Here is a 23,331-nt window from a genome sequence, read left to right as displayed (position 1 = left end):
AGAGTAAAAGTTGGAAGGGTGGGCCTTGGAGGAAAAGAGTTCGTCATTGATGAGGACACAATTTTGTGGCACAGAGGTTTCAATCAGGTATGGCTTCTGCGTAGTCTTAGGTCATTTTGATGCCATCAAGTGTTTGTTTTGTTTTATTTTTTTGCTGCCCACCATGGTGCTTTGACAAACTGTAAAATAATCTTCCCAAACCCAGTAGCCAAAATATGTTATTGAACTTTGAATCCCCCAAACCCTCAATCTTCAAAACACAGGTTTCTCTGAATTTTGTAAGAGAGTTATCCAGAAAAGTATTGTGAACCAAAGTACATACACTCATGGCAATTGCTTAGCAAAACCATAGGTATAACCCAAAATGCATATAAAATATGCACACTGTGAGGAATTTGCTCTCCACTCCTGATCATTTTCTATTTTGAGTTTTTCTTCAAAAACTGATTGGAAATGAGGAGACTGAATTTAAGGTTAGAAAAAAATGAGGAAATGAGAGAAAAAGCAATTGACATATTTGCTTATCACTATTTGAGCCTGATGGAACTTGGAATCCATCAACATCTGAGAAATACAATGGAGAGGAAGTCTGCATAAAATGGGGACCTACCAAAGACATTCAAAATCTGGATGTTGTTCACTGCTGACTTAGTTTGAAGATCAGCAACTGAAATGGTGTCTTGGCTGATTTCTCCCATCTTAATATCTGTTTATGGATAGGTTCGTCCCTTGTCTTTGTGTAATGAACCCTGCCAGCCTGGCAATCAGAAGAAAAGGAAGGAAGAGGAGAAGTTTTGTTGCTATGATTGTGTGTCATGCTCAGAAGGGAAGTTTGCCAACCAGACAGGTAGGTAATGTGCTACTCCAACCCTTTTGTCAAAGAGGCCAAATAAAATTATTAGGTTAGCTGAGGAAATTTAAAAGTGACTGGTTTTCATTGTGAATTTGGGAGTACTTGGCTAGTCATTGGTCTTGATCACACAACCCTCCTTGATACAGCATGCAGACATTTCTCTGCTGCCTTCCAGGTTGTTCTCAGTCCTGCATATATTTACTCAGAAGTAGGGCACACAGGGTTGTTAATAGTAGTAGTAGTAGTAGTAATAAATATTTATACCCCACCCATCTGGCTGGTTTTCCCAGCCACTCTGGGTGGCTTACAAAAGAATATTAAAATGCAATAATCAAGCCAAGCTTACTTCCTAACCTTTGTAAATACATTTAATAAAAAGGTAAGAAGAGCAAAAGTTGGATAACACTTCTCTTCACACAGGGGCAAACAAGATGTTCCAAAGGCATTGGAGTCTGTCTTCATATGCAGGGAAAGTCCCGATCTCACTGAGGGTTTGAGCCCCATTGGTTACCCTCACCTGGTTTAGAGGTACAGTTGAAGAAGTTTTCTGCAGTGTGACTGCTTCTGAGAGCCACAGGTAACAGTTGAGCACAGGATGGGGAACAAAAGTGGACCAACCGTCCCAGCAGGAGCACCAACTAACCCTCCCCTAACATCTATTACACTTCAGGATGCATATGAAGACATCATTAAAATATCCTTGATTTCCATACAGCAGACAGTGGGAAATGTTTATACACCAATGCGAATAGGCACTGAAATCAGACTTATTTTTGTTTTCTAGATATGGTTGCTTGTTTCCAATGCCCAGAAGATCAGTATCCAGGAGATGACAAAACTCAATGCATCCCCAAATCTATCATTTTCCTATCATACCAGGAACCCTTAGGGGTTATTTTTACTTCAGCTGCTGTTTCTTTTTCCCTGATCACAGCTTTGGTGCTAGGAATTTTTATTAAGTACAGAGATACCCCCATTGTCAAAGCCAACAACCGGGACCTCACCTACGCTCTCCTCATCTCTCTTTTGCTCTGTTTCCTCTCATCTTTGCTGTTCTTGGGCAAACCTGAGAAAGAGACCTGCCTTCTTCGCCAACCATCCTTTGGCATTGTCTTCTCAGTGGCTGTTTCTTGCGTGCTGGCAAAGACAACCATTGTTTCTATAGCATTCATGGCCACAAAACCCGGATCCAGAATGAAGAAATGGGTTGGGGGAAACCTGTCCAACTCTATTGTCCTTTCCTGTTCCCTTATTCAAGTCATTATTTGCACCATGTGGTTGGCAACTTCTCCCCCATATCCTGATTTAGACATGCACTCAGGAACTGACGAAATCATTCTACAGTGTAATGAAGGGTCCAATGCCATGTTCTACTGTGTCCTTGTCTACATGGGACTCTTGGCAATCATCAGTTTCTTTGTTGCATTTCTCGCCCGGAAATTACCGGATAGTTTTAATGAAGCCAAGTTCATTACATTTAGCATGTTGCTCTTTTGCAGTGTGTGGGTCACCTTTGTGCCAACCTACCTGAGCACCAAAGGGAAAGACATGGTGACTGTGGAGATCTTTTCCATCCTGGCTTCCAGCGCTGGGTTATTGGGTTGCATCTTCTCTCCTAAATGCTACATCATTGTTTTGAAGCCTGAGTTGAACTGCAGGGAGCAAATGTTAAGGAAGAAAATTTAAACATGATTAATATTATTTGCATTAGAGATTAAAACATGACGCACTATGGTTAGCGGAAAGTTTGGGAAACACCACAAACCAAAAAACTGGATCCTAAGTATGATTCCTTTAGTGCCTTGTTGCCTGATCTTGCTTGTTTCCAGGCCACCTTCCATGTTGTGTCCATGCCTATCTTTGTTCTTTCTGTTTCAAATGCAGATGAGGAGTATGAAGTGGCATTGGCCAGGAAAAGAAGCTCCCCTTTGATTGCTCCCCATTGTTTGCCTCTTATTCTTCCTGCTTGCTAAATGAATCCTTGTGTATATGGGCCTCCACTTATATTTTGATCACTGAATTGTATTGGTTTTTGAAAATGAAATATATTAAAATATCACTGTTAAACATGAAGGAGATCCAAGTATGCTTAGAGACTGACTTATTTCGCAGGTCTTCAGTGACGTTTCATAAGAATTTAAAATTTATGGGGGCTTTTTTCTTGTTTGCTCTCTTTTAACTGCTGGATTGTGTATTGTCTTTGAAAGGATATATATTTAATACATCCTATAGATATATCAATACTTGCCTTTTCTTTCACAATCACATCTATACACCCAGCACTTGATCACAACTTCTATTATGCGAACATTTATTTCACCATTGGTAATCTTCATTAATATCTTGAGACTCTCAGTCTGCAGAAGGGGAAAGCCTTTCCAATTTCTTCCCATCCCAGTTGTCATTCTCACAAAATGATAGTAAGCTCAACAATAGCAAATGTAAATCATTTACACTGGTCATCAGTATCTGAATGAATTGTTCAAAGTCATCTCTGTAAATGAGGTGAAAACAGAGGTCACTTTCTGCCTTTTCTGATACAAAATGATGGTAACTCTACACTGGCCATGAGTATGCAGTAATGTTTTTGCCATTGAATAGCACTAGAAATATATGTCCTGAATCAGTATTGTATTCTCTCTTTTTCTGTGCACAATTCCAGTCCTTGTCTCAGTTGCTTCTCCTTCCTTGTGTCAGGTGTGCCAACTTGAATAAAATATGTGTGTGTGGATGTGGGTGTTTGAGCCCTGCCCCACATAAATGATCAGAAGACATGAAGCAATGCCCATCCACTGGGGGGGGGACTGGCTGCTTCAAATGTTTTATTGGGGGGCTGAAGGGACCTTGGCCCCTAGGAGCTGGAACCTATAAACTGTGTTTCTTCAAGCACAGTACAAAGCAGCAGACTCTGCAAGTGTCAAGGAGAGGAACTGAAGGCATAGCTGCCAAGTTTTCCCTTTTCTCGCGATGAAGCCTATTCAGCATAAGGGAATATTCCTTAAAAAAGGGATAACTTGGCAGCTATGACTGAAGGGAGAATTCACTCTTGGAGGGATATGAGAAAATGGTCAGATGATTGCAAAGGGAATTTGTTTGTTCCAATCCTATGGGCTGGATCCCATTCTAGGATTTCCACAGCTGGATGTTGGATTCATTGCCAAGTAATTTTCTGAGTAGAGATGGAGTATCCGGACACTTTAGAGGCCAAGTGCAGATTATCTCCAGGTGTCTCTGGCTAACTGGCTTCCTCCTGGCCTCCTTCTTGCATCTGTCTGCCACATGGAGAATATCATGGAATCATAGAATTGCAGAGTTGGAAAGGACCCCGAGGGTCATCTATTTCAATGGCATGCAAAAAAAAAAAATTCCCCTTCATAGCTGCGCCAAAAAGTCAGCAAAAGACATGTGTAAAAAGTTCAGAAGTTGAGGATTTATCCATGACGTGATAAGGGGCGTAGGAAGATAGGGGCAGTGGGGGCGGTGTGCCCCGAGCGACGTGATCCCAGGGGTGCCATCGCCGCTGCCCACCCCGCCCTCGAGACGCACACCCTTCCACTGTGCATGGCACGCCCCACCCCAAAATGCGCCCATCATTGCTCATGGTGCACCCCGCCCCCAAAACTCGCACCACATCATTGTGCACGGCGCGCCCTGCCCCAAAACATGCGCTGCGTAACTACGCATAGCGTGCCCTGCCCCCAAAACGTCCGCCACATCACTGTGCACGGCACGGCACGCCCCGCTCCGCTGCTGGATTTGATGCAACAGGTTTCTCTCCTGGACCCAAAAATAGTAATAGGTGGGAAGCTAACATCCCATACAGTAGGTATTTGGCTAAAGTGCAAGACATTTTAAATTGGTGCATACTTAAAAAGAGCAACTGGCAAGCAACAAGCTGGTTTAAGATTAACCAAGTGGTGTAAAGGGTTGGAAAGGAGAAAGGAGGGGTATTGCCATCTTTTCTTTAATTTTATGTCCCTTTGAAGCAGTAGCTGAACATCAGAAAGTAAGCAGTGAAGTATTTTTTTTGGGGGGGGGTGGAGTTAGGAGAGCCTAGCAACAGTTTCAAGCACTAATGTGCCCAATGAAACTGGTGTCTTCAACTTAGGCCCCAACTTTCCTCTTGTGTACAGCTTGTGCAATATTCACCTGCTATTCACATTCCATTACAGAGGAGAGACTATTAGTCAAATCTAGGAAGAAAATTATCAGCATGTTTCTTACGGAAAGCGCCACTTGGGGCCTTGGCTTTGAAGGAGTAGCTTTCTCATTTTGTAATTATTCAAATCAGTATAATTTGTCCAGCTGCCCAGAGCTCCAAAGGTTTTCCAGAAGAAAATGACAACAGTGAATGAGGCAGTTCAAAAAGTAGTTATAAATAATCCCAGTAGAAGCTGGGAGTAGAGGCAAGAGGTAGGCTGGGCTCTGCTAATTTCACCTCTGATAGTTTTCTCTTTAATCATAGTAGCCAGACTTGAAACAGTAACATTGCCAATCTCATCTATTGAAGGCATGGCTTTGTATCCCTGTAACATAACAGAAGGTTGAGGTGCTTTCCAGTGGAGTCCTTTAGCCGTGTTGCACAACATCCCTTCTCCTCTCTGCTTAAGTGATGACGGTGTAGAAAGTGGATGAATAATTGAGAGATGCATCTAGAATTAACCTTTGCTGCAAGGATGCTGGGGTTTGTACTAATATATATCTTGTCTCCAATAGCATCTGAAATAGATTCTAGCCTGTGCAGGATGACTGATCCCCTCCGTGTTCCCAATGAGTGGCACCAACAAGTTGCTCTCTACATTGGTGGAATGACTTCTCATATAGTTTCTGTTTCCGAAGAAATTTACTTTGAGGAACACCCTTCTCAGAAGCTGTTTGAGGTTTCAGGGTAAAGATATCTATTTTCTTCCTCATTTTGCGTTGCTTGAGTGTATTTACATAACAAAAAATGTTGAGTGTAGTGACACAGAATGCTCAAAACCTTGCACATTCTATGAAATTAAAGTAAATTAGGATTTTATTATAATAATCCTTTCTATTTTGGAATACCTGAAGGTATCTGGAGAAGTGTGCATGCACACGAAAGCTTATACCCAGAACAAACTTAGTTGCTCTCTAAGGTGCTACTGGACTTTTTAAAAAAACTTTTAAAATATATTTTGGATTGTTTGAGTGATGGATTTAAGTATCCATTAGAGCCATGATGGAAGAAGGGGGGAGGGAATAAGTTAAAGAAAAAGGAAACCTTCACATGCAAAAATATCAGACTTTACAGCAGATAATGTCAAGCAACCATGCAGAGCACTAATATCAGAATTCAGATACATCTTCAATGGCTGGTATTACACCTTAAAGGACTTACATACAGAACAATAAGATCTTAATAAATTGTATGATTCTCTGTTGAAATAGTAAAATACATTCTTTTGGCAGTGTTGTGACAAAATTCTTCCAGCATGCTCTTTCCTTGGCATTTGCCATAAATGAGATCAACCAAAATCCCATGATCTTGCCTAACACTACACTTGGATTCCACATCTACGACAGCTACTATGATGCTATGATGACCTACCGAACCACTCTAGACCTGCTCTTCAAATCACATAAATTTGTCCTCAACTACAGATGTGACAGTCATAAAAAACTCATAGCTGTCATTGGGGGACTTGGCTCTGAGACCTCTTCTCTTATGGCAGACATCTTAGGTCTCTTCAAGATTCCACAGGTAAGATTTGTTAATGGGGTGTTGGGGTTTTCAGAAATGATTGTTTTTCTTCATTTCCTCTTTTATTCTTATTGAAACTTTTCAACATACAATAAATGGAAATAGAAAAGGAAGGAATAAACCAAAAGGAGACAGATAGGCAGAGAGAGAGAGAGTGGAGGAATCGGGGAATTAATACAAAATCCCCCATCATAGATGCACCTTAACTATCATCCCACACAAAAGGTGGTGTGCTCCCCATGGTGCAACCTGGGAGCTTTCCTCTCTTGTCCCTGCCTCCCATCCTGAGAGCTCTTCGCTTCCCTCCTTCTCATACAGGGTCCCTCATCATCCATCCATCACCTTCCTGTATGTGTCCTCATTAACCATGTGCAAAGGACAATTTTAAAAATAGGTATAGATAGAATTAACAGAAGGAGACAAGAGCTAGAAATCATTAAAAAATGAAAAAGGGAGTTAAGAGAGAAAATAAGGAGGAATTCCGATTCTCTATTTGGCAATATAAAGGTTATATGTGCAAAGATTTATTTATTTTTCATTCTCATTGTGATTTTTGTGCTTCAGTACATGAATGAAGGGAAAACATCCCATGAACGCATTATATTACCAGACCGCGAGGAAGATCTTTTGGAGACATTGTGATAGATTCAGCACTATCTAAGAACTCCTCTGTGTATAATTTTTTGTTATGTGCACATTTTTTTTTAGAGCTAACATACCCCACACATGAATGAGATACATCAGGTTCAGTGCCATTTTTTTAGAAAAAGAGGTGCCAGAACTCACCAAAAACGACTCCCTCATTCTCTTAGGATGCCAGCGGCACCCACCTGAGAGGTGCTGGAATTGAGTTTCAGTGATGAGTTCTGACAGGAAAAAATAAAGGCCAGACCACATTCTTTCCTATTTCTACATAGAACATAATGAAGCCCATTGATACATAGAGATCATAACCTAACAAAGCTATTTTGGATGAATGTGGAGCAGGTTTTTGCTGAGGAATGATGCAGACGACAGAGACATTATCTTGCAGAAACGAATCTGTTCAGCGTTCCTACAAAGTGTTTCTCAACTAGTCCATATGGATTACTTGCTTGAAATCATTGTTATACCCTCAAATATTTAGGTACAATTCACATATTTAGTCATTATTCACTCACAAAACGCACGATTATACGGCACATAATGCAACTAGCACCTTAAAATATGTTGTTGTTGTTGTTTAGCCGTTTAGTCGTGTCCGACTCTTCGTGACCCCATGGGCCAGAGCACACCAGGCACTCCTGTCTTCCACTGCCTCCCGCAGTTTGGTCAAACTCATGTTCGTAGCTTCGAGAACACTGTCCACCATCTCGTCCTCTGTCGTCCCCTTCTCCTAGTGCCCTCAATCTTTCCCAACATCAGGGTCTTTTCCAAGGATTCTTCTCTTCTCATGAGGTGGCCAAAGTATTGGAGCCTCAGCTTCACGATCTGTCCTTCCAGTGAGCACTCAGGGCTGATTTCCTTCAGAATGCATAGGTTTGATCTTCTTGCAGTCCATGGGACTCTCAAGAGTCCCCTCCAGCACCATAATTCAAAAGCATCAATTCTTCAATGATCAGCCTTCTTTATGGTCCACCTCTCAATTCCATACATCACTACTGGGAAAACAATAGCTTTAACTATAAGGACCTTTGTCGGCAAGGTGACCTTAAAATATATGCGGGCTTTAACAATAAATACATGTACTTGAACTTTTTCTCTTAGCTCACCTATGGCTCCTTTCCCCAAGAGAAGACTGATGTAGATCAAGAACACTTTTTATACCACATGGTGCCAAATGAAGTCTATCTGTACAAGGGGATTATCAGCTTGCTTAAATATTTTGGATGGACGTGGGTTGGCCTCTTTGTTGTGGATGATGGGAGTGGAGAAAATTTCTTGCAGACCATGGAGCCATTGTTTTCCCAAAATGGAATCTGTTCAGCCTTCACACGAAGAATCATACAATCACCCTCTTTTGATGACTTGGATAAGCTCTTTGACATAATCTCATTTAATTATTTAGATTTCACAGATAGCAAAGGTAATACGTTGATCATCTATGGAGAATCTTTGACTATTATGTGGTTAAGAGGTGTTATGTATGTGCAAGATTCAGGAATTAAAGGAAATGAGTCATTGAGAAAGGTTTGGATCATTACAACTCAGATGGATTTTGCATTATCCAGCGCTCAAAGAGATTGGGGTCTTCAGATGTTTCAAGGTACAATTGCCTTTACCATTCATTCACAAGATGTTCCAGCTTTCAGGCAATTTCTCCAGAAAGTAAAACCTAACTGGACTGAAGGAGATGGATTCGTGAATGATTTCTGGGAGCAAGCATTTGACTGTTCATTTCCAAATCCTGAAGAGCCAGCAAATGACTTCAAAATATGTACCCTGGAGGAGAAGTTGGAGAGTCTTCCTGGGCATCAGTTTGAGCTACTCATGACTGGCCACAGCTATAGTATTTACAATGCAGTCTATGCCGTGGCGAATGCTTTGCATGCCATTTTCTCAACTAGAACCAAGCACAGAGCCATGCTGAGAAGGGAAAGATTTGAACTTCATGATCTGCAGCCTTGGCAAGTAATGTCACTACAACAAAGTAAAATAAAAATAGTATCATATTACTTCTGGCAGAGCCTACATCTGGCTTTCTCATATATGAATAACTGACAAGATGGAGTTGTACACCTACATTGTTCTATATACTTTGTGGCTTTAGATTTTCTCTTAGACCTGGGCAATTAAAATCCTGTTTAAGTAGTCTACAATGCAGTGTAAAATCTGCATTCTACATAAATGTAGCTCAATACCAATATTGTATCATTTTTGATGAAATGTTGTAAACAGTATTATTAATAAGAATTGTTGATAAATGAATTGTGAGATGATTATGTTTCCTGCATGTTCTTTTTGTATTTCTATTATATTTGGGGGTGGGGGTGGAACTCCAGAAGAAATAATTATAAACCAATATGTCTATCCAGTTCTTTCCCTTCCCTTAATCTCCCTTTGTTTCTTTTTCTCTTTCAATTAGCTCCATTCATCTCTCCATGGCATTTCATTTAACAACTCAGCTGGAGAAATTTTCACTTTCAATGGAAAAATGGAAATAGGAGGTGGACTTGATATCACTAATATGGTCACATTCCCAAACAATTCCTTCCAGAGAGTAAAAGTTGGAAGGGTGGGTCTTGGAGGAAAAGAGTTCGTCATTGATGAGGACATGATTTTGTGGCACAGAGGTTTCAATCAGGTGTGGCTTCTGTGTAGTCTTAGGTAATTTTGATGCCATCAAGTGTTTGTTTTATTTTATTTTTTCCTGCCCACCATGGTGCTTTGACAGATTGTAAAATAATCTTCCCAAACCCAGTAGCCAAAACATATTATTGAACTTCGAATCTCAAAATCCCTCAACCTTAAAAAACAGGTTTCTCTGAATTTTGCAAGGGTGTTATCCAGAAAAATATTGTGTACTAAAGTACATATACACATAGCAATTGCTTAGCAAAACCATAGGTATCACCCAAAATGCATATAAAATATGCACACTGTGAGGAATTTGCTCTCCACTCCTGATCATTTTCTATTTTGAGTTTTTCTTCAAAAACTGATTGGAAATTTGGAGACTGAATTTAAGGTTAGAAAAAAATGAGGAAATGAGAGAAAAAGCAATTGACATATTTGCTTATCACTATTTGAGCTTGATGGAAGTTGGAATCCATCAACATCTGAGCAATACAATGGAGAGGAAGTCTGCATAAAGTGGAGACCTACTAAGCACATTCAAAATCTGGATGTTGTTCACTGCTGACTTAGTTTGAAGATCAACAACTGATAAGGGGTCTTGGCTGATTTCTCCCATCTTAATATCTGTTTATGGATAGGTATGTCCCTTGTCTTTGTGTAATGAACCCTGCCAGCCTGGCAATCAAAAGAAAAGGAAGGAAGAGGAGAAGTTTTGTTGCTATGATTGTGTGTCATGCTCAGAAGGGAAGTTTGCCAACCAGACAGGTAGGTAATGTGCTACTCCAACTTTTGGTCCAGCATTTTTATTCCTAAAAAAAAAAGCTTTATTTAGAATTGTTTAGACAATACACTCACAAACATACTAAAAGAAATAATAAACATACACAACATTAAAATATAAATGATATAACACTGAAAGAAAAAAGATGAAAGGAAGAAAAAAACTGATTACCAAGGACAATAACATAAACAAAACAATATTAATAATATATCCAAATAATAATTATAACAAAACCATCATGAAAAATCCTAATCATCAGACGAAAGAAAAAAACTCATAATGAAGAAAAATAAAAATAAACAAATCAAAACTTCATTGAAATAGTCATTCATGCTTAACCCACTATTCTTTCCAGGTTCTGATCTTATCCACCTTAACCATTTGTTCTGTTAAAAGAAAAGCTTGATTTCCCTCCTCCTTACCTCCCCCCCCCCCGTTGACTTCCAGTCATTCCTATATGTTGATTATGGTTCTTTCTTCTGATGCATATTTAATTCAATTTTTCCCCTTTTCTCTAGTTTCCTTGCCCTTCATATCTCTGCCACAAGATTCGCTTATACTACCCTATTTTTCATATATGATTCAAAGGATTCCCAGTTTTTACCAGCTTTTTCCCTGCCCAATCCTTTTGAAATCCCATTTTGGATAGCCAAATTCTTATATCCCACTAATTTCATCTGCCAATCTTTTATATTCGGAATTTCATCACTTTTCCAATTTTGTGCGATTAGAACTCTGGTGGCTATAGTACTGTGCATTACCATACACCTGTCTTTGGCCTGAATTTCTTCATTTAACATGCTCAGGAGAAAAATCTCTGGTTCTTTCTTAAATAATATTTTTACTATCTCTTTTAGCTCTTTGTATACCTCATCCCAAAAGTTTCTTATTTTTTTACACCACCACCAAATGTGTATAAATGTTCCGGTCTCTTCCTTGCACCTCCAGCAGGTATTGTTATTTCCCTTATAAATCTTCAGCATTCTCTTCACACAGGGGCAAATAAGATGTTCATGGAAAGTTCAAAAGGCATTGGAATCTGTCTTCATATGCAGGGAAAGTCCCTATCTCACTGAGGGTTTGAGTCCCATTGGTTACCCTCACCTGGTTGAGAGGGACAGTTGAAGAAGATTTCTGCAGTGTGACTGCTTCTGAGAGCCACAGGTAACAGTTGAGCATAGGATGGGGAACAAAAGTGGACCAACCGTCCCAGCAGGAGCACCAACTAACCCTCCCCTAACATCTATTACACTTCAGGATGCATATGAAGACATCATTAAAATATCCTTGATTTCCATACAGCAGACAGTGGAAAATGTTTATACACTAATGTGAATAGGCACTGAAATTAGACTTATTTTTCTTTTCTAGATATGGTTGCTTGTTTCGAATGCCCAGAAGATCAGTATCCAGGAGATGACAAAACTCAATGCATCCCCAAAACTCTCGTTTTCCTATCTTACCAGGAACCCTTAGGGATTATTTTCACTTCAGCTGCTGTTTCTTTTTCCCTGATCACAGCTTTGGTGCTAGGAACTTTTATTAAGCACAGAGATACCCCCATTGTCAAAGCCAACAACCGGGACCTCACCTACACTCTCCTGGTCTCCCTCCTGCTCTGCTTCTTCTCATCTTTGCTGTTCTTGGGCAAACCTGAGAAAGAGACCTGCCTTCTTCGCCAACCATCTTTTGGCATTGTCTTCTCAGTGGCTGTTTCTTGCGTGCTGGCAAAGACAACCATTGTTTCTATAGCATTCATGGCCACAAAGCCTGGATCCAGAATGAAGAAATGGGTGGGGAAAAGCCTGTCCAACTCTATTGTCCTTTCCTGTTCCCTTATTCAAGTCATTATTTGCACCATGTGGTTGGCAACTTCTCCCCCATATCCTGATTTAGACCTGCACTCAGGAACAGACGAAATCATTCTACAGTGTAATGAAGGGTCCAATGCCATGTTCTACTGTGTCCTTGTCTACATGGGACTCTTGGCAATCATCAGTTTCTTTGTTGCATTTCTCGCCCGGAAATTACCGGATAGTTTTAATGAAGCCAAGTTCATTACATTTAGCATGTTGCTCTTTTGCAGTGTGTGGGTCACCTTTGTGCCAACCTACCTGAGCACCAAAGGGAAAGACATGGTGACTGTGGAGATCTTTTCCATCCTGGCTTCCAGCGCTGGGTTATTGGGTTGTATCTTCTCTCCTAAATGCTACATCATTGTTTTGAAGCCTGAGTTGAACTGCAGGGAGCAAATGTTAAGGAAGATTATTTAATTATTATTATTATTATTTATTATGAATTATTATTTACATGCAGGGATTCAAAATTTATCTACTAAGGTCAGCCAAAGAATGCTCCAACTACCGCACAATTGAGCTCATTTCACACACTAGCAAGGTTAGGGTTAAAATTCTACAGGGCAGGCTTAAGCAGTATGTGGACCAAGAACTCCCAGAAATGCAAGCTGGATTTCAAAGGGGCAGAGGAACCAGAGACCAAATTGCAAACATGAGCTGGATTGTGGAGAAAGCTAGAGAGTTCCAGGAAAACATCTACTTCTGCTTCATAGACCAAGCAAAAGCCTTTGACTGTGTCGACCACAGCAAACTATGGCAAGTTCTTAAAGAAATGGGGGTGCCTGATCATCTCATCTGTCTCTTGAGAAATCTCTATGTGGGTCAAGAAGCTACAGTTAGAACTGGACATCAAGGTTGTGTCATCAGCATATCTGAGGTTGTTGATATTTCTTCCGACAATCTTAATTCCCGCTTGGGATTCATCCCCGCTTGGGATTCATCCCGCTTGGGATTCATCCATTCATTCAACCTTTCGCATTATGAATTTGGCATATAAGTTAAATAAGCAGGGAGACAATATACAGCCTTGTCGTACTCCTTTCCCAATTTTGAACCAATCAGTTATTCCATGTCCAGTTCTAACGGTAGCTTCTTGACCCACATAGAGATTTCTCAGGAGACAGATGAGATGATCAGGCACCCCCGTTCCTTTAAGAACTTGCCATAGTTTGCTGTGGTCAACACAGTCAAATGCTTTTGCGTAGACAATGAAACAGAAGTAGATGTTTTTTTCTGGAACTCTCTAGTTTTCTCCATAATCCAGCGCATGTTTGCAATTTGGTCTCTGGTTCCTCTGCCCCTTTAAAATCCAGTTCGCATTTCTGGGAGTTCTTGGTCCACATACTGCATAAGCCTGCCTTGTAGAATATTAAGCATAACCTTGCTAGCGTGTGAAATAAGTTGGAGCATTCTTTGGCACTGCCCTTCTTTGGGATTGGGATGTAGACTGATCTTCTCCAATCCTCTGGAGATTGTGGGTTTTAAATAATGCTTAAATAATTCTTAAAATGGATTAGTGCTCTCTAATGTCCAAAGCACTTCAAATGTATAAACTTATAATTCATACTGCAGTCCTGCAAGTCAGGGCAATATAAATATGCTATTGATTGTTTGTTTATTAAATTTGTATACTGCCCTTCCTCTGCAGATCTCAGATCAATATCATATCATATTATATTATATTATATCATACCATACCATATCATTGTTGGAGATTCATTCTCCTTGTGCTGTCATAGGTTTGTTGTCTGTTATATGACTGTATGTGTTTTCATTCCGCACAGTGAGATGTGACATAGACAGGATATTTGTCTTACTGTGTTCCTGAAGTGGAACTGTTGTTCTTTGTTCTTTCTCTTTGCTGTCTGATGCTAGAGATAGAGGAAGTCATACTACAGTGCTCTCTGTGTGTTTATATGTAAATAAAGTAAATTAACCAAATGCTGTGCTACTGAGGTCTGTTACGCAACTGCGCAACCTCTGCGGATCCTTTAAGTGTCCTGGTGTCCTCAGGCACCAGTCGGTGTGATGTTCGGGCTAAGGAATGCTTGTGAAGCTCCCGAACGAACGCCCAGGAGGGAGGGAATATGCCAGTCGGGTATGTGTCTCTGCCAAGGTTCTACTTGTGAGTATGCAACCTCCTGACAATCATATCATAGGAGGGAGGGTTATGGCAAAGAGAGGGGGGGCTATTTGGCTATCCTAAGTCATCAGAACAGGAGTGTTAAAATGTGTTACCCAGGATCGTGTGGGATGATTACGAAAAGGAATGATTGAAGAAACTGGAAGAGGACGGGTTGGATCACGAGGGAATGTCATCTCACAGGAAGCCCAAATAATACAGAGTTGTGTGCAACAAAGTTATTCCATTTGTGCAATGAACTTTCACAAAGGACTCTCCTCTACCTGCATGGATGTGAGGGATTTATTATCTTTCCCTGATGATGCTTCAGCCAGCCTTACAAGCAGAAACTCTTACCTCTCCCTGTACACCCTTGTCACCACCCCAAACCTACTGAGTGAGGAGAGATCAGAACCGAGAGCATGTTTCAGAGGCGCAAGCAGAAATATGTGCACAAATAGAACAATTGCCATTTGCTGATCCCTTTTTGTCTGCAGCCTCTGACTTTCTTGACTGCATTACTTGGTATTTGGAAATACGGGTGGAAAGACGTTGCAACCCTGTGTATCTCTCTCAGTGCTTTCCAAGTTAGGCAGACTGTCTTTTCCCCAAATTAAATGTGTGTGGACCACTCGATAGCTCAGTTGGTTAGAGCATGCTTCTGATAACACCAAGGTAATCAGAGTGGCCATGGTTATGCCCTGTGCTTTTTTTTTTAGTTAAAAAAATGTTTAGGTGTACTCTCATTTTCCTACTCAAATTGAAATTGTTGTTGTTTAGTCGTTTAGTCGTGTCCGACTTTTCGTGACCCCATGGACCAGAGCACGCCAGGCACTCCTGTCTTCCACTGCCTCTCGCAGCTTGGTCAAACACATGTTTGTAGCTTCGAGAACACTTTGGTATGAGAATTTCACTTTCATCCTGTCCTTAACACTTCAAGCTGAAAATGCTTGCCATTAAGGTCTAGCTAATTCTACACAGGAAATGCATGTTGGGGGGGAAAAAGTTTATTCTTATGTCCTTGATCAAGGTGGAGTTGGAGAAGCCTTCAGTGTACGATTTAGCTCTCTTTGTGTCCCTAATCAAGGTTGGGACTTAACTTTCCCCTTTCGGTGTTTGCTCATCCCAAAAAAACTTGGAACTGACTTCCCACTCCTCTTTGAGGTCAACATGGTGTGTGTATCGGTGGTGGTGGTGGGGGACCTAATACATTTGTAACTAAAAATGCTAATCAGGAAGAAACAATTATCTCCCTGTGCAATTATCTACTCCAACGTGACTTGATCAGCAGAGCGTCCCCAGGAAACACTAAAAACATGCAATAAGCAAGTCTGAAAGTGCTTATGCATCAGCTGCTGTGCAATTGAGAGATGGGAGTAGGAGCAATATGCAGGCCTCTATCAATGCAATTTCTCCCATCTTTCCCCCTCTTTCATGTTATGACATGGATTTTAATTTAGAACATTGGCAACCTCCATCTGTTTCCAAGGCACGTGTTTTTAACCATGTTGATGGAAAATAAAAGGCCAATAAATTTCAACATCCTAGACACCACACAGTGTCAGCTCTTTAAATCAAGAAGCTGGACATGATAGATTTATAGGAAAACTTTGGCACCAGAATGCTTTGGCTTCTAGCATTGCTGCTTCTGCTGCCTAACATAATTTGCAATGTACCCTGCCCTGCCAGTGACCCCTTTCCTGTCCTAACTGAGTGGTATCAGCCAGGTGGGTTCGTCGTTGGTGGGATTACTTCTCAGGTCGTTAGTATGTTCAGCGAAATTCCATTCGAGCATCCGCCTTCTCAGAATCTGTTTGAAATACCAGCGTAAGAAATTATTATTATTTTCCTCTTTGTGTTGCCTAACCTCAGTACAATCAGAAAGGTTTGTCTATGCTTGTGAGAAGATACTCAATTAAAGTGCATGTATGCTTAATTCAGTGTAAGAACATTCTTTCTTCATCTCTTGTCCTTCGTACCACACACACAGGGTTGCTTCTCCCGTAAAAAATGGCCCTTTTTATTTTAGTGGCATAGGAGTAGGTATGCAATATCTCAGCAGCATGCTATGAATGTCTACGGAGCCAAAAACCTCACTGAGTCCAATGGGGCTTACTCCCAAGTAAGTGTGTAGAAGATTTTAGGTTGCATCATATTTGCATGCAACAGAATTCCTATTTCTATAGGGAGGGTATGAGAGTACAGAAGCGAATATCAAGGTAAATGAAGACGAAGAAAATATATTCAAAATACAATACTATCAAAGTTAGCTAAAGTAGGTGTGGAAATGAGGGAAACATTGAAAAAACTGTAAACCACAGCAAGATTGCAGGAGAGAGGGAGAGAGAAAGAAAGTGTGAGAGCTCCATGAAGAAACATGAATTCTCAAGATTTCAAACACAATTCCTGAGTGCATGTTTTATAAATAATCAGTGCTGTGCATCTCCACCAAATACAACTGGGGCAAGATCAAGAACTTTGGAGTGGCTGATCATCTGGAACTGACCCAGATCTTGGCCCTGAGTAATTTGGGGAACTAGCAGAGTGTTTAATTAAGTGTTTAATGCCTTAAGCACATGGATGTCTATCTAATTCTGTATAATTCAGCTCTCCTACAATAGGCAACCAGGTTCCTATAGAAAGCACAAATAACTATATGAGCACAATAATTGCTCTCCCATATTGTTCCCAGGAAAGTAGAATTCAGAAATACGTTGTCACTGATCCAGTAGATTCCATGTGACCATCATGATTTGTTGTTGTTGTTTAGTCGTTTAGTCGTGTCTGACTCTTCGTGACCCCATGGACCAGAGCACACCAGGCTACCCTGTCTTCCACTGCCTCCCGCAGCTTGGTCACACTCATGTTCTTAGCTTCAAGAACACTGTCCAACCATCTCGTCCTCTGTCATCCCCTTCTCCTAGTGCCCTCAGTCTTTCCCAGCATCAGGGTCTTTTCCAGGGAGACTTCTCTTCTCATGAGGTGGCCAAAGTATTGGAGCCTGAGCTTCAGGATCTGCCCTTCCAGTGAGCACTCAGGGCTGATTTCCTTAAATTATCAGCTGTGAAACATATGTAACAAATAAAAGAATGTCCTTAAACACAGCAATCTGGAAGTTAGGTGAAAGATTAATTTAGCTCTATTTGCAGGGTTCTGCTAAAATTCTATCAGCATGCCCTGGCCTTGGCATTTGCTGTAAATGAGATAAATGAGGACCCCAAGATCTTGCCCAATGTCACTCTTGGATTCCACATATATGACAACTTCTTTGATGCAATGATGACCTACCGTACCACTCTGGATGTGTTCTCCAAATCACACAGCTTTTCCCCTAACTACAAATGTGATGCCCAGAAAAACCCCATCGTTGCTATTGGGGGACTTGGCTCTGATACTACCTTCCACATGGACAACATCTTAAGTCTCTACAAGGTACCACAGGCAAGTATTTGAATGGGGCTTTCACTGATGTTCTGGGAGTGTTCTGGTGATTCAGAATGTCCGGTGAAGGGTGGAGGGACTACACAATTCAGAGAAAATCCTTGTGGAAGAGCATTTTACCCTAACCCTATTTAAGGACAGTATTTGTATGCCAATGTGATGTTAATAAGGTGGTGGAGGAAGCAGGGATGTGTGTGTTAAACATGTCCTCTTAGTCACACTCCTGGTTATCCTTCATTTGTTGGAGAGCAACTGCCTGCTTCAGAAAGCCTACCATGTATTCTAGAATGGGGGAGACAATTCTTCCAAAATTGAGAAGGAATCCTTCACATGTAGGTTCTGGGTGACACATGTGCTCCTTCCAATTACAGGTAGGTAGCCGTGTTGGTCTGACGTATTAAAAAAAAAAATCATTCCACCAGCACCTTAGAGACCAACTAAATTTGTCATTGGTGTGAGCTTTCGTATCTGAAGAAGTGTGCATGCACACGAAAGCTCATACCAATGACAAACTTAGTTGGTCTCTAAGGTGCTGCTGGAAGGATTTTTTTTCTCATTTTGTTCTCCTTCCAAGTCATGGAGTGGGGGTGCAGACTAGATCAATGTCTCCCCTGTTCTACATGCGCCGTGTTTGACAGGTAACATCAGGTGGCTCTTTTGCCCAATGTAAGCCTTTCAGAACACTTAGCAGAGGCCATTGTGAAAAGCAGGTCAGCATGGCTTGGACAAAAGGATCACATCATCCAAATGTTAAGGCCTAGGGGTATAAAGTTTGCCACCTATCATAGAGAATGACCAAGAGCACAATGCAGGTACTAATGTAAGTGAGCTCCTTCCTTGATCAAATTTAATATTATTTGGAGGAGAAAATGTCTCCTAAACCTACAAATACCTTCAACAATTATTTGTTGCATAAAAAACACCTAACGTTTAAACACTGGTCCTAACCTATCTCTCTTTGTAAATTCTCTTTTAGTTCATGTATGGCACATATCACCCAGAAGAGAGTAATCCAGGTCAGGTTCCCTCCTTTTACCGCATGGTCCCCCCTGAAGCCCCACAATATATGGGGATTGTCTGGCTACTTCAGCATTTTGGATGGACATGGGTTGGACTCTTTGTTGTAGATGGTGCCACTGGAGAAGATTTCCTGCAGACCCTGGAACACTACTTTTTCCTGCATAAAGTATGTTCAGCCTTCACACAGAGACTCCCAGAACAAGCAAATCTGAAGGACTTAAATGATTTTTATTCCATTTCCTCAAATATATATGTACATTACATTAAAAATACAGTTAGTGTTTTCATTTTGTATGGAGAAAATTTAACATTTACATGGCTGGTGACTGTTTTCTTTTTTTTGGGAGACCCTCACAAGGGGAAAACCACATTGTTGGGAAAGGTGTGGATTATGACAACCCAGGTTGATTTTATGTTATCAGGCCTCCAAAAAAACATGGATTTACAGCTGTTTCACGGTGCCATTTCCTTCAGTATTCACTCAAAAGACCCCCCAGGCTTCAAAGAATTTCTCCAAAACATTAAACCATACAAGAACAAAGAAGATGGTTTTCTCAAAGATTTTTGGGAGCAAGCATTTGACTGTTCTCTTCCCATTCCTGGCATACCAACAGAAAACAATTGTACGGGAGAGGAAGGTCTTGAGAGTCTTCCTGACACTCTCTTTGAAATGCACATGACAGGCCACAGCTACAGCATCTACAATGCTGTGTATAGTGTAGCACATGCGCTGCATGCTATTTCCACATCTAGATCCAATCACAAGGCAATATTGGCTGGCAAAAGTTTTGAACTTCAACATCTCAAGCCTTGGCAGGTAGTGTCTTAAAGTTTGTTTCTTTTATTATCATTTCACTGAATGTACCATTGCAATATGTGATTTCATATTAAATCAGGAACTTATTGCAAAGGCACACACAAACAACTTGAATTGGTAGAGGGTGTCCCTCAAGAACCTAGGTCCAAAGATCTGTATAGCTTTATATCTTATTTATAAAACCTCAGGTATAAGCTGGAAACAAATTGGCAGCTTGTGCAGGTCTCTAATAGTGAATATAATAGGGGCCCATCCTACTTATAAACCTGGAAATACCCTATCGGGATTCAGATTCTATTTATTCACCCTTGTCAAAGTAAATCACAGAGGCCTGTTTCCTGTTCCAAATTCTACTGGTCTCACCTGAGAAATTGAGCAAGGTGTCATCTACAGCTCAAGTTCAAAATCCCGGGCATCGAATATTGGCATGAAGTCTCCACAATATTGTTATCTCTTCGAAATTTATTATTTTTCTTCTTTCTGTCAGCTCCACCCATTTCTTCAAGGCATTTCATTCAACAACTCAGTTGGAGAAGCAATGTTTTTCAATGATGAAAGGGAAGTAGAAGGAGGATTTGACATTGTGAACATGGTCACATCCGCAAACAGGTCATTCCAGAGAGTGAAAGTTGGAAGTGTGCATCCCAAAGACCTCAGAGGAAAAGTATTCATCATTAATAAAGATATAATAATGTGGCACAGAACATTTAAGCAGGTGGGAAGTTTGGGTACACTTTGAAGATATATATAATTGGGTTCAGTGGGATCCAGATGCAAATATTTTATTCCACACCGGTCACTTTTCTCAATTGGGAGACAACCTCAGACTATTTACACTTTGATGATTTGTTTGTTTGTTGTAAAATTCAATTCTAAACACATTTCCTGTTTATGGATAGATGCTTCCTGTTTCTGTATGCAATGACTACTGCCACCCTGGATATCAGAAGAAAAGGAAGGAAGGGGAAAAATTTTGCTGCTATGATTGTGTGCCATGCCCTGATGGAAAGATTTCAAACCACATTGGTAGGTGACTTTTTCCATTGTACAGTGTTAAATAATCCAGAACAATTCTGGAACACCATTTCCAATGGTTATATTATCGTTGTTACAATATAATGCCCTGGCAAGCCAGTCAGTCATGGAATCAGACTGTTTCCAGAAATCTTTCAGAAATTATGAGTACAAGAAGCATTCAAACCTAGACGAAGTTTATTGACGCAAGGAAAACCCACTTAACTTAGTGGGACGTATGGGTATAGATACACTTTTGATTGCTGTGAATATTCATGACTTATTAATGAACTGGAGCCCAAATAGGATCTGTTTCTATATTTCAGACATGAGTTCCTGTTTCAGCTGCCAAGAGCATCAATATTCCAACATGAAGAGAGATGGATGCATCCCAAAAATAAAAAGCTTTCTGTCTTATGAAGAACCTTTAGGGATCAGTTTAGCCTCCCTTGCTATTTCTTTTTCCCTGATTACACTGTGGGTGTTAGGAATCTTTATTAAGTACAGATATACCCCCATTGTCAAAGCGAACAACCGGGACCTCACCTACACTCTCCTGGTCTCCCTTTTGCTCTGCTTCCTCTCATCTTTGCTGTTCTTGGGCAAACCTGGGAAGGTGACCTGCCTTCTTCGCCAACCATCTTTTGGCATTGTTTTCTCAGTGGCTGTTTCTTGTTTGCTGGCAAAGACCACCATTGTTTCTTTAGCATTCATGGCCACAAAGCCTGGATCCAGGATGAAGAAATGGGTGGGGAAAAATGTGTCCAACTCTATTGCCCTTTCCTACTCCCTTATTCAAGCCAGTATTTGTACTATGTGGTTGGCAACTTCTCCCCCTTTCCCTGATTTAGACATGCTCTCGGTAAGAGAAGAAATCATTCTGCAGTGTAATGAAGGGTCCACTGCAATGTTTTACTGTGCCCTGAGCTACATGGGGCTCCTAGCCATTGCTAGTTTCATTGTGGCATTCCTAGCCCGCAAGCTGCCCGATAGTTTCAATGAAGCCAAGTTCATTACCTTCAGTATGCTGGCATTTTGCAGTGTGTGGGTTTCATTTCTTCCAACTTACCTGAGTACAAGAGGGAAATACATGGTGGCTGTGGAGATTTTCTCCATTTTGGCCTCCAGTGCTGGTTTACTGGGTTGCATATTTTTGCCGAAATGCTACATAATTTTGTTTAGGCCAGAGTTTAACAGCAAGGAGCAACTAAGGAAAAGATAATAATAGAGTTCTTTTTCCTCACCTGGATATTTACTGTAGGAGCAAAATACATTACTTTAACATTCAGGGCCTTCTTAGTGGCTGCTCACAGACTTCAGAAATTCCGGCATAGAGATAGATTGCTTCCCTCCTTGTTTTCCTTCTGCTAGAAGGTGATTGGTTGCTGCCTCTTCCATTGTTTTTGCTGTCTTTGCAGCACAAAAATGACCTCTCTGGGGCAGACGCCTGGGCAGTGTATATGGAACTCCTGGGCTGCCCAGATGAGAAGACCCCACATTACAAGACCCTTACCTCCACACCATACATAGTAACACCCCCCCCCCCCAATGCCTCCCTTCTTACTGCTGCATTTAATGGCTCCTTTGTGACCTTTTATCTTTTCTTTTCAGGCATAATGATAATACTTTGCACTGGTTTTACTAATATTGCAATTTTCAGGGGTGGGGAAATCTTTATATTGCAATGACCACATTCCCAAACATCTCAGAGCCACATGCTAGAGGAAGAAGTGGAAAACATTAATTATTTCTGATGAATTCATTGATCTAGACTTTCTGCAGTGTAGACATGAATAAGAATGGCTGCTTGTATTTCCGCGATCATTTTTCAATTAGGCTGAAAAACTCAGATGGAAAACATTCCCCCCTCTCATTGCCACATTCCCCTACAATTAAACCTCCTTACCTAATGCAAACCTTTGTTCGCAAAATGCTACAAACATAACATTTTATGCACATTAAGCACATATTTTATGATTTTGATATTTGTATAGCAGGCTAGTTTCTACACACACTTTTAGGCTCCTCTCTATCCTCCATCCATACTGTGAGGGATAAGAGGTACCGGCAGCCCCCTCCCATCTTGAATACCAGCTGCTCCCCCAGTGGGGAGGGGGAGACTTCGAGTGGCGATTCAGGAAGTGGAAACAGGAGCTCGAGTACCTTAGCGGAGCACAGGCACCGCCGGGGAAAGGAACAGGGAAGCAGGGAGACGGTGGGAAGGAGGCCAATCCCAGCTACTCCGGAATTGCGTAAAAAGCACAGGGGGCGGAGATTCAGTATGCCAAGATTACTTTGCTGGGGGAAAACGCGCGAATCGCCATTCAGAGGTACTGTGGAAGACTGACAACATGTACCACTATCTGTAAATAACACTGCTTTCAGCACTGTAAATACACAGCACTAATAAAAGGATAAAATGCAGA

The sequence above is a fragment of the Zootoca vivipara genome, chromosome 13, assembly GCF_963506605.1.
Source record: "Zootoca vivipara chromosome 13, rZooViv1.1, whole genome shotgun sequence".
Lineage (NCBI taxonomy): Eukaryota > Metazoa > Chordata > Lepidosauria > Squamata > Lacertidae > Zootoca > Zootoca vivipara.
Note: the sequence above shows the minus strand (reverse complement) of the source record.